Below are 13,332 nucleotides of genomic sequence, written 5' to 3' on the forward strand. Positions count from 1 at the left end.
AGGTTGAAAGAAAGGAAATATAATAATATTTAATAATAGAGTTTTGGAATTAAATCTAATACTGGAACTTACTTTTTGCAACTATTGCGACGTTGCGTCTGGAACCACCAGACTTCATCAGGCAACTGACCCGTTGGACAACTAGCAAATGGCTGTTAAGATAAGATAAAGTGACCACAAACTTACGTATAGATGGTGCAAGAATCAGAAGATAGAAGAGCACTTCGTATTTATCTGATTCCAATCACTGCAAATCACTTTGCAAAATTTTAAAATGATGATTGGAGTACTGCAATCAACGTACCACTGCACTTTTTGTTTGTTTGGTAAGTTTGACTTGCGTCCGCTGCGTCGTATAGTATCGCCAGCAACGAATATCGTCATTCGCTCTGCTGAACGGATGTTGAAAAACCGCTTCCAGCCTTTGCTTACATCCTGGTGCTAAATCGACGAACCTGACGAAAACCATCATGTCAAATCCACTTAGTTTCATTCACTTTATTATTTTTGAAAACGATGGCGGTGGTGTAGCGTTTAGCAGTAGACAAAACAATTTGGAGATATTAGCGGGTGACGCTTCTGCATGTATTTGTACTATTTGTAGAGTAGCCACCACTGGCATTGCGTCGCGCCATTTCTATAACCCGCTGGTGTTTGCTTAAAATGAGAGTATTGGGATTGCGCACAGAAACCAGCTTATAGACGATAAAGCTACAGTTGGAATTGACGTGCAAACGTTTGGTTCACTCCACCATTCTCGATATTATGGTGTGTCTTAACAACCTAAGATCTTCATGTCTTGTGTGCTTCGTTATTCCACATGCGTTATTCTAAACTTTGGCTTTGGCTTTGGCTTATCAATCGCAGAAAACTAGGCTACCATCAATAAGACCATTATCAAAGTTTGGGTAAGTATAATTTATAATTTGATATTTTAACAGACACAACATTGTAATTTTTGATGTTGTGCGCAGCAATAGCAATTGGTGAAATGTCAAACCGTGAAGCGACGTATTGGCAAAGAGTTGAAAACATCATCAATTTTTTTGCTTATAATTATTCATGGTTATTTTTTGAAAATAAAAGCACATGTGTTATGGTGGATGACCGTGACAAGCACTTAATACATGTATGATTACGGGAATGCTCACGATATGGTGTCAACAAACAATGGTCGAATAATTCGAATTAAAAAAATCTGAATGGCGTATATGACACAGATGTGATGTGCATATTTAATCAATGCTGAAATAATAAAAGCACACTTATTTGTTTTGTTAAAATGTACATTATACTCTTACAGCAAATTCTTCTGTTTTGACGATTTGATTGAAACAGTCGTGCAGTATCTTTTTAGCTCTAATTATTACCATTGCTATACCAAAACTCTAAATTGACAAAGATTGATACTAATTATGATAAAATTTAGTGAATTTGTCAAAGAGCTTTTGGTAGCAAATGCGGTATCAAATTGGAGCTAAAAAGGTGCTGTACACGTATGTCAATCAAAACGTCATAACGAGATCAGGTGTTGGTGTAGGACGGGTTACATAAGTGCAGACTTTCTTTTTGTGTCGTGTTTATATACATGTGCGCACAATTAACATGTACAATAGATGAACAAAAATCTGACAGAAATTTCATCAAAGAATTTATTTTTATTGGTTCAAGTTTGTTAAAGAGGTCTTGAACAAATACACCGGATTTACGACAATTGATCGTGTTTGTGTCAACCATGTCGGCGGTGTGTATTTTCGATTGTTTAACCATTATTGTCAGCATTTTGCTAAACCTGTTACGTTGAGTAAGGTAGAAAAGTCACATGGTAATGTAGACTATGCCATAGTCGATTTTTGATAAATAAAAATATGTTATTAATCATGATGAACGCATTCAGTTGAACTCGAAATTATACTGATATTTATTACATCAAAATACTAGTATAAAATGGTTATGAAAAAAGTTTATATAATTATATTAGTGACAGTAAAAGTAAAGTATACGTATAGGCTTATATTATTGAATGCAACATATCATAATGGCATAACTATAATGGCACTTCAATACTGAACAATTCTAATTTTAGAATCTGCCAGTTTATTATTCGCAAAAGCCCGAGTTTATAGTAAAAATCGGGAAGCTAACAAACAGAGGGAGTATGTTGACTGAAAAGATCAGATGTGAAGATCTATCAATTGTGCACAAATAATTAAATCAGAGTTGTAAGCTTAAATGTAATAGCCAGCGTATGCACAATTGGCAAGTGGACTACGGAGAAGTCTAATGGTAATGTTAATACAGTGGGTGTATATCATTTTCAGCATGGTCAGTGCATTGGGAATTGATGTCTTCAGTACAGAATCAATTGTTCAGAATGTATAATTATCATTAACATTGCATTGCTATCTTCAATAGATAGTCGCATTTTCTGCGCGTATTGATATCGTCATTCGCATTTTCATTGTATATACTGCGCACAAAAATGTCCGTACACTTTAAAAAACACAATCTCTTAAAGACACTAAAACTGAATTTAAAAATAAAGTTGTCGATAAATAGAGAAATTTATTCTGCGTACTTTGATACCTCATTCGCACGATGTGACTTTATTCCACTAAACTACACGCTTCAAATTGTAGGTGAAATATATTCGTATCGTGCCGAATACGCTACCTAAATACACAGAAAAACATCTCTATCGATTACTTTATTTTTCCTTTTAAAAAATTAATTTCAGTGTCTTTAAGAAGTGGTTTTTGTTTTATTTGAATACTTTTGTGCGCAGTTTATTATATTTGGTACTTTATAGTAGTAATATTTTGACTGGGAATGATGTGAACGTATTTTATTCATGATGATAAGAGTGTCATCCTCATCCATCTAAAATAGGGGTAGGTCGGGCTAGAAATAACCAAGGAAAAACTGCATGGGCTGCACTTTTGTTTTCAATCAGGGTTCGGTTTTTGCCGGCAAAAACCTGTTTTTGCCGGCAAAGTGGCAAAAACCTGGCAAAAACTGTGTTTGCCAGTTTTTGCCCGGTTTAAACCGGCAAAAATGGCAAAAAATGGCAAAAACTCACACATAGTCACTCAAATATTAAAAGGTGACACAGAAACCTCATAAACAGCAACACACATCTTTCAACGAATCATTCAACATATTTTTTGTCTCATCAAGTCCTTAAAATGAAAAAGTTTTGAATTTGATACATGCCACATTTCGATTAAATGCACTTGAGCAATGAAAACGCATGCCTTTAATTTCTTAATATATTGCTTATAATTACAAAATCTGGCGTTGTTACACTCGGGAACTTATTTTTGTAACTTAATCATTTGTTTTGAGATGAAAAAATTGAACTATAAATCCCTTTTTTAGTTTTTGCCATTTTTGCCGGCAAAAACTGGCAAAAACTGTTTTTGCCAAGTGGTTAAAACCGCGGTTTTTTCCACCTGCGGCAAAAACCTCCGAACCCTGTTTTCAATGTTCACTAAAATCATTTAAAACAATTTAATTTGCTACCTATTCTGTCTGAATTAATTTTGCTAACTATGTAAATTAATTTATATGTGTCCATGTTTGCTGAAGTCTACAATCCTTGGCCAAAATGTATGGTTATGAATTTTGAAAAATTTAATGAGTGTAAAGAAATGGAAGAGGAAGTCATTCCATATTTTTATCATCGTAACTAAATTTAATAGTCGTAAGTCTACCTGTAACATGTGTAATGAACTTAATCATGTTAATTCTTAGCTATTCAGAATTCACGGGTCATTTGATCGTTGTAAAATAAGCATATAATAGAAATTATTCATGCGTCTTCTCATGAATCAAGTAGTCATGGAAACTTTTGAAAACATAATGTATACATAAATAGGCCTACATCATTCCCTGTTAACAATTTATACTATTTGTCCGTTTAATTTTCCATAGAAAATATTTGACATTGAAATAAGGACAATTGCGATTACATCCCACGTACACTCGTACGTATACAGGACTTTTACGTTTTAATAATACGGTAGTTTTAATAATATACGATTTTGGTCAAACTTTAATTTGATCATTCTTTGCCAAAAAGTTAAATATTTTTAAGAAATTTTAGGTTATTTTAAACTAAACTAATGAGGAAAAGTGACACAATTTTCACATGATTTTCCGACATACTCGGGGCCTCTTGCTACAAATATTGTTAATACCACAAAGATCGGAATGTTAAATTTGAAGAGTATCATTTTGGCGTATAATTTTATTAAACTGCCTTATGCAAATCTTACAGGGACCCATCAAGATCTGGTACAATAGGACAAACCACCCTACCGGTTTAGTGTTGACAAAACGCTGCACTTACATGAACATCTCAAAAAGTAACTACCCTCCCACCCCCATTAGATAATGGCCATTATTCAAAAACGGGCTATTGAATTGCAAATATGTAAAATGCGGTGGAAGCAGAATTTATTTCTGCGCAATTTGACATCTCATTTGATACGATAGCCCAGAAAACAATCAAACACCGGTCAATTTAATGTAGTGAGGTCCAGATTTGAAAGTTGCACTTACATACAAATTTTTACAATACAAAAACACTCAGATATCATTACACAGGTTTCTTTCCATTATACTGAATACAAAATCAATAGAATTATTGCAACTTTCAAATCTTGGGCTACATTGATTTAAATGTACGCTGTGACGTCAATATTTAGCCAATTGCTACAAATGAAATGAGGTGTCACAATGTGCAGAAATAAATTCTGCTTCCAACGCATTTTACAGATTTGTAATACAATCACCCATTTTTGAATAATGGTCATTATTTAAGGGGGGTCAGTTACCTTTTTTGAGACGTTTATAATTAATTGAAAGTATGGTAAGTGTTACAATTTCAGCCATCAAGGCTCTACTTTCAGGGCCCCTGAATCCTCGGGGCCCAAAGACTTCGTCCACACTGTCCACCCGCTTGCTTTGCCCCTGCCTGGCACATAAACAATCCGATTGTTTAAAATATATTTTTGCTGGGTTATGTTGTATGTCTTATGTTTTTCATGATGTATTTTGGTCGCATATTGCTATATTTGGCATAGGCTCATATTTATATGTATAATGCAGTTTAATTTGCTCGTCAAATAAAACATAAAATTATACCTCCGACTGAAATTGCCTTCCGTAGTGAAGTCACGTGATAGTTTCGCGGGCAGGCCCTACATGTAGTGCTAGTTTGTCGCTAAGGACGCATTCTATGTCAGTCGAGCATACAGAGTGGACGTACATTTTTTTATCCCACCCATCACTCCTTTTATGTCAGTGTTGATCTGTATCTTTATTTCAGTGTCTGGGTATAATTTCTATCGTCATTAGACTGTCATACATGGTTCAAAAGAAGTTTAAAGAAATAACTCAACTTCTAAAATTACAAAACATTTCTTTGCATAACTTGACATACATTTTGTTAACTTGAAAAATACAAAAATCTGTTTATAGAAGAATCAAAATTGTCCTATTTCCACGAACAATTTCTTTGGTCAAAAATAATCACATTTTCCACAAATGATGCTTTAAAAAAGTTGCATTTTTCAACATCCCTTACATGTAATGTACAAAACGTTCTTACTCTACAAAGCTTATTTTTCCTCTTATAGTGATTTTACCATTTTTGAAACACCTGCTGAATAAAAACTTCAAAGAAAACACCCATTCATGTCCAGATTCATGTCAATAAATTATTGTTTTATACTGAATGATGATTGCATATGAGTCACAGAGTTATCAAACACATAGAAATTTAAAAAAAATGTTATAGTGAAATTTAACTTTCATTGCCAGTTAGTGCTAAATGAATAATTATGATTGAGCTGCATATCATTTGGCAGAAGTTGAAAATATATTTTTAATCTAAAAACATTAGTGCTTTATTTTTCTGGAATGGGGAGTTGGGCCTATCTACTAAAGATACCAAGTTACTATCTACTGAAGATAGCAATACTGGGGATGCAAATACATGCAAACATGTGACTGTCTATACTGAAGTTGAAAAATAATGTGCTATTAATGTTAAAATTATTACTGTCTACTGATGATAGCAATAAACATAAATAAATATGAATACCTCTGACTGTATTGGGCTATTATAATAGGCTACACTCTTAAAAATACCTAGTCGTTTTTTCGACTAGAAATCCTAGTCAAAATAATTTGACGAGATTCTGGTCATTTTGAGGAGATTTTCTAATCATTTCAACGCGGATCTAGTCAGTTATGCCTGGTCAACACATATCTAGTCATTTACGCCGGGTCAAGAAATTCTAGTCAATTCCAAGTAGAGTATGCATAATTTTTCTTGTGAGATTTCACACCAATTTCGGTATCAAATTGGGTAACAATTTGGTAACAAATCATTATTGTGAGGAGTGCTAGTGTTGAGGATCTTCTCTAAATCCTAAATATTATACTCAGTTGAAATAACAGGAAACAAAACCACGGATGAAGAAAACAGGGCAAACGCTATTTAACACCATAGATTTTATATTTTCAAGCAAATCCCTTTTCTGCTATCCCCTTTCAAGACCGTAATTTTATGTTATCAAACACACGGTGATGAGTCGTAGTGTTCCTCTCTTAGCGCGAAGCGGACAAGAGATGATGCATCTCCAGGCATATTTCCCCAAATTCGTTCCCTTTTGACTAGAGTCAAATAGATTCAAATAAATTGAATAGATTCTAATCAACTGTAACTAGTAAACTATTCATTTTCTGACAAGTGACCTCTTCATTTTTGAATAGAATTTGGGATCATTTATTTGAATAGAATTTTCTATTCATTTTAAATAGATTCTCTGAAGTGCCCGGCGTACATGTTTACCTATTCAAATTTGAATAGATTCTATTCATTTTTGAATAGGTATTTTATAGAGTGTACTATAAGGCTACTAAGTTGACAAATAGGCTCTGACAAACTGTCTACCGAAGATAGCAATAAGCTGGAAATACAAATACATATGAACACGTGACTCTCTATACTGAAGATGAAACACAAATCTCTCTTTAAAATGTTAAAATGTTACTGTCTACTGAAGATAGCAGTAAACTGTTGGCCTAGATTCAAATATATGTAAACACGTGACTGTCTATTCGTAAACTGAAAATTGCATTAATTATACTGGGACTGTGATGTGTGTACTGCGGAAAGCTATACTGCGCCAATAAAGTATCCTTACACTTGGAAAAATAATCACAATTTCAAAACTGAACAATATTGGGGTAAATTTGTTTTGTTAATAGATGCATTATATAATCCTGCACATTATGACACCACATTGAATCCAATGTGACATCAAGAAGTAAAGTTACAAGCAATTGAATAGACAAAGGTCTAGTTTTAAAAGTGACAAACTGGCCTATTCAAGGCGCAAAAAGATTCCAACAAGCGAAACAAAGAGACAACTCAGTTTCTTCAATGAAGCGTTATTTAAAGCAGTTTTTATTTCAGTTTTTGCTTCTCTGTACTTTTCATAACTTTCATTTTATTTGTCAGTTCTTTTGTTCCTTTTGTTTTAAATTAAAGCCAAACGCATAAATTAGACATTCACTACTCTCAAACCAGATGTCTAGTCTGTGGAGTTTTGCATAGGCCAGTTTGTCACTTTTAAAACTGGACCTTCGTCTAATCAAATGCTTGTAACTTTGCTTCTTGAAGTCACATTGGATTCATTGTGGTGTCATAATGTGCAGGATGAGATAGTGCATCTATTAAAATAACAAATGTACCCCGATATTGTTCAGTTTGGAAATTGTGGTTATTTTTCCAAGTGTAAGGATACTTTATTGGCGCAGTATATTTATTCTGAAAATACGACTATATCTATTGAAGGTTAGACAAGGTTTTAAATAAGACAATGTCGGCACCCAAAGATGAAAGTACACTGTAAAAACAGTGTTTAGAAAGTGGTGGCAAGAATGTGTTTAGAAACGTTATGTTTAGAATATGGAAGTCAGATGTTTAGAAATTAAACACCATCATTGACCAATGTTGAGAAATTTGACACATGATGTTTAACTTTTAATTATGTTTACAAAGTGGTGGCAAAATTGTGTTTAGAAAAGTGTTAAATCGCTCAACACTGTTTTTACAGCGTCGTTTTTCAAGTAAAGTGTTGGATACGTGCCGCTAGACCAATACAGGCCTAGCAAACACAAAACGTTTTCGACATCATTCGCAAAAGGTTATAAAAGGTTGTCAGAAAACGTTTAAATGTCGGGTTATATAAAGGGTATATTAAGAGTATAAAACGTTTCCATAACCTTAAAAAACATTTTTTGATAATCTACTGCTCAGCAAACAAAAATGTTTTTCAAAAAACGTTTAAATGTCGGGTTATATAAAGGGTATAAAAACGTTTTAATAACATTCCAAAAACATTCTTGAAAACTTGATACAAAACATTCAAAACAGAATGTTATTTTGGGGTTGAAAAAATATTTTGCGAAAAATGTTTGCCCAAAATATTTGAAATAACGTTTTAAAAACGTTTTCATGACCTTTATATAACCCGACATTTAAATGTTATTAAAAGGTTTTGACAAAAACATTTTAAGAACATTTTTGTGTTTGCTGGGTTCAAATATTTTAACATAATGTTATTTAAGTATTGACACAATATTTGGCAAAAATGTTTGCAAAAATAGTTTACAATAACATTTTTGAAAACATTTAAAAATATTGTTGTAGTGTGTTTTCATACAAAACGTTTTAAAACGTTATCATGACCTTTATATAACCCGACATTTTAATGTTATTAAAACGTTTTTACCTAAACCAAAAGCCAAAATATAACTTATTTAAAACGTTTTTAAAACGTTTTTGTGTTTGCTGGGGGGCTATAAAAATATATCTATTGAAAATGGGTCAGCTAAATATACGTAAGTTATAATTTAATAAAACAATTTTGGCTAAATAATATTCAGCATTTAGTAATTAGGGGTTCATTCATATATTTTCATGACTAAACGATTGTTTATGCCCGAGGGCTTTAGCCCGAGCCGAGGGCATAAACAACGTTTAGTCATGAAAATATATGAATGCACCCCGTTCATACATATGCAACATTCTGCTTGCTGTTATTTTCCTCCAAAACTAAAAATACCATCATTTTAAACTAAAACTACCAGTTCCTTATCATTTTTAACAGTTTCTCCATCGCTAATTGAAAGAAAACGTTTACTTGCTCAGTCCATCGTGCTTGGACGCGCGCGAAATCGCGTACATCACTCGCGCTTTGCGTAAATAGCTCGCGAACATAGACGCGTAATATCCTACTCGCGAGCGTCCATCAGTTCTCGCGCGGCTTGTTTATGACCGGAACGCCGGGCATAAACGTTGTTTATGCCCGCCTATCGACCAATCACGCATGCTGTTATATAGCGAGTATGTATGAACTAGTAGTTTCACGCCTCACGGCGATCGTCAGACTATTGCGCTGTTGTTGTTATATGATCCTTGATTACGGAACCCAAAAAATACGCAAAGTAGGCCTACGCGGATAGGTACGCATAAAGACGCGTGGATATGAAACATACGCAAAGCCGACCCACGCGGATAGGCCTACGCGAAATAGATGTGAATTTCGCGCGAAAATTTAATGGCACCGCAAATCAAAAATCAAAACAACAACTTAATTGAGCCTACTTCTTTTTTCTTGCGTGGCGACATTTTGAGATAAGTTCGGTTCCATAATCAAGGGTCATAACAACAACAGCGCAATAGTCTGACGATCGCCGTGAGGCGTGAAACTACTAGTTACTAAATGCTGAATATTATTTAGCCAAAATTGTTTTATTAAATTAGCTCTACCTTGTTAAAAATTGGTATTGAGCACTGTGAAACGACTATCGAGTGACTATTTATGTTAAGTTATAATTTATATACGATCTCGCACTGAAGACCTTGATAACCTGCTAGATTTTTGTTTTCGTTTTTTTTTTTTTCATGATTGCGATTAATTTATACAGGTGATGTCAATGACATCTCATCTCACTGCCTGTTTATCTGCTCTTCCCAAAATTGTATATCAAAATTACTGATATTTAACCCTCCCCACAAAACTATCGGCATAGTCCCGAAATGATTAAAAGCCCCTTTTCGCAAAAACAAATCAGTACAATTTTGACACAACGACGTGAGTCAGGCTGTCGCATGGCACCAGACCATTTAATGCAGTGATGTTATAATTGACGTTGATCATGTTTGACAACGGCGAATCCTAGCACTAATTACAGCAATAGCAGAGGTCATCGCAATTAAGTTTGATTTACTCAGGGAATCAAATGAATTCTGATCGCTACTGCACTTTTATTTTAAATTAATATAAAAACAGTTTTTCTGACAAAACGAATGTTATGATGAATAGATAAACAACAAGTATAATTTGATGTTTCTATACGGTACGGTATATACGTAAAGTAGGCCTATATAAGTATACGAAAAGATCGCTAAAATATTGCACTTTTAAGACCATATTTACCAACAGATTCCACTTGTATTATGTGTATGAATATTGATACTTTTGGACATGAAATATTTTATAAATATCATCTTGCAGCTTAACTGATTTACCTATTAGCGATTTAATACACAATGCCATAACCTTATTTACACATTTTGAACAGTGGCGTAGCTGGAGGTTTGGCAAATTGTCCCCAGAAAATTTTCAGGGATAAAATGGGAACGGCGGAGAGTAAAGTGTCATTAAAATGACTGAAAATAGGACAAAGTTTTGACAAAAGGGAAAAATGTTGGCTTTGCCTCCACAATGGGATCACAAAATTTAAAAATAGGGACGAAAGTTTCGATTTACCCCTCCACAGTAAAATGCTTGCTTTGCCCCTGATTTCGAACTTGAAAATAATTGCTATCTTCAGAAGATAGCCAAGGAGGTTCAATGCAAGTCTATCGTATATAGTTTCTGGCCTACGTTACAATGGTTCGTAGCTCGTGCATCCTTGTAATTATTGTGTGTTTGTTTAAACAATCGCTCCGTGTAGAGACACACTTAGGTCCTGATGGGACCAGGCTCAAACAAAATGCTCAAGCCAGGCTAAAAAGCCTATAAGCATGCTGGCCTGTATGGAAAGAGAAGTGAGAAACAGATTAGAAGATATAGAACAAAGAAAAGAGGCCGTTTCCGATCAATCAAGTGAAAAAGGCAGCCTTTGGGTCAAGAGAACGATAACAACATTTTTAAGTGATTACCTTTTATATGTTATATTAGCATTTTCAAGAGAAATAATACATATAAAAATATTTTATATGTTGCCAAATAACCAAAAAAACAAAATACGTGAAAAAATGGGCTATTCCAGTAGAAATCCATACACCCCTACCTTAATTTCCCACACAAGGGGGTATAATTTTCGAACGAAGTCACTCCTTCATGTAACCCCATTTGAAATTCGCACTCCCTGTGTGGGAGATTAAGGTCATGTCTTCTACGGGGTATGCCTATATGGATTTCAACTGCATGGGATATCCCATTACAAATATAGACTTTTTTTACCACAAAGTGGTAAAATTATTCTGATGTGCGTCTACCACTGAAGTTGTGAATCACCGACTGCTATTCACGGTCAAAGCTAATTTACGGATAATAATACTTCTATATAGAATCGAAAATAAACTTTCTATTAAAAATCGAACGTGCGACAAACACCTTGTTCATTCACTGTGCACGCGAAATTCTTGACCACGCTATCAAAATAGTACGCCAAGTTTAAAGGAGAGCAACGTGGCTGGACAGCCCGACAATAAGGCATATCATATATAATCATAGATACCTGTTACGAAAACAACATGGCTTCTGTACCATTGCACGATTATCTTTATTCGCATGTTAGATCAATGCCCATGCAAAATATGTTTTTCGTAAGTATGGTCGAAATTTTGTTATATTAGGGGATGTATAATTACTGTTTCTCTTTCAGCACTGTGCATAGGATATAATATACTGCTTTATACTCAACAGCCCATAAATTGGGAATAAATGAGCAGAGAGCTCTTACATGCTACTGCGACGGATATAGGAACGGTCAGAGGTGCTCACCCTACTCTTCTCGAAACTGACTGCAATTATATGTAGGCCTACAGGTGTGACACAGACGGATTAACATCTCCTCCGAAAGACGGATCACTCTCATTTGAGATCAAAAATCTGATTTTCGATAAATTAATAGTCATTTAATTAGTCATTCAATTAGTAATCAATTAGTAATGTCATTAGTCATGCAATTTCTTATTCTTAATTGAATATTATAAGCCATGAAAATATGTTTTAAAATGAATTATATACACACTGCAAAAACAGCAGAGCAACACTTGATAAACATTTGAACACATAATAAACACTTGTTTGCATAGTGAAGGTAGAGGTGTTAATTAATTAACACTAAAATAACACGAAAACGCGTAAAATATGAAGATATTTATGTTTTTAAACACAAGATATAGGCCTAGTGTTCAAATTGTGCTTTTTAGTGTTTATTAGGTTTTAGTGTTTATTAAGTTTACAAGTGTTTATTAAGTCTTGTTCTGTTGTTTTTTCAGTGTAAAGGGTATATAAAGAGTTTTCATAACATTAAAAAAGAACGAAAACATACTGGAAAATATTCTAAGATAATGTTATTTAAGTGTTAACAAAATATTTGGCACAAAATGTTTGCAAAAAATATTTTTAAATAACATTTTGACAACATTTTAAAAGTGTTGTTGAAGTGTGATTTCATACAAAACGTTTGAATAACGTTTTCATGACCTTTATAATAACTAGACACGTTATTAAACGTTTTAAAACCCAAAATATAAGTCATTTAAAACGTTTTAAAATGTCTTGTGTTTGCTAGGTAAATCCTTACCCACCCTAGCCTAACTCTAAATAATAAAGGATTGATGGCACAGATTACATTTTTGGGAATTGGGATTTACAAAGATATGCCATACTGCAAAGACGTATGAACATAATTTTATCCTGAAACATAGCCCACATCATGCCACTTCGGAGGCTCAAACCTTATTATTGACGAATTTTTAAACCTGTTTTTCTTGATAAGATACTGTACGGTGCACATTATGCACTCTCTTCGTTTTAAGGTTGGTCTGAACCCTGGAATTATGAAAACTTTCGGGCCTCATAACTGCTAAATTATTAGTCTAAAGAATATAAAGTATACATTTTAGAATGGAAATGACTTGATGAATTCATCTGTGAGGTCCAATTTGGGCCAAAATGCTCAGTTTTGGAGAAAATCCCCCAAAACAGTTTTTTTGACCCAAATTTTTTCGTG

At 33.9% G+C, this 13,332-nt stretch overlaps 1 protein-coding gene across 1 annotated transcript in view; it reads left to right on the forward strand.

Moving 5' to 3' along the window:
• Positions 1–769: 769 nt before the first annotated feature.
• LOC140167372 (synaptic vesicular amine transporter-like) overlaps positions 770–13,332 on the forward strand; it is a 36,596-nt gene continuing 24,033 nt past the window's right edge. The window contains exon 1 of the mRNA XM_072190680.1: positions 770–908. The gene's annotated coding sequence lies outside the window, so the exon portion shown is untranslated. The remainder of the gene's footprint in view (positions 909–13,332) is intronic.

Source organism: Amphiura filiformis, chromosome 13, assembly GCF_039555335.1.
Source record: "Amphiura filiformis chromosome 13, Afil_fr2py, whole genome shotgun sequence".
In the NCBI taxonomy this organism is placed as follows: Eukaryota; Metazoa; Echinodermata; class Ophiuroidea; order Amphilepidida; family Amphiuridae; genus Amphiura; species Amphiura filiformis.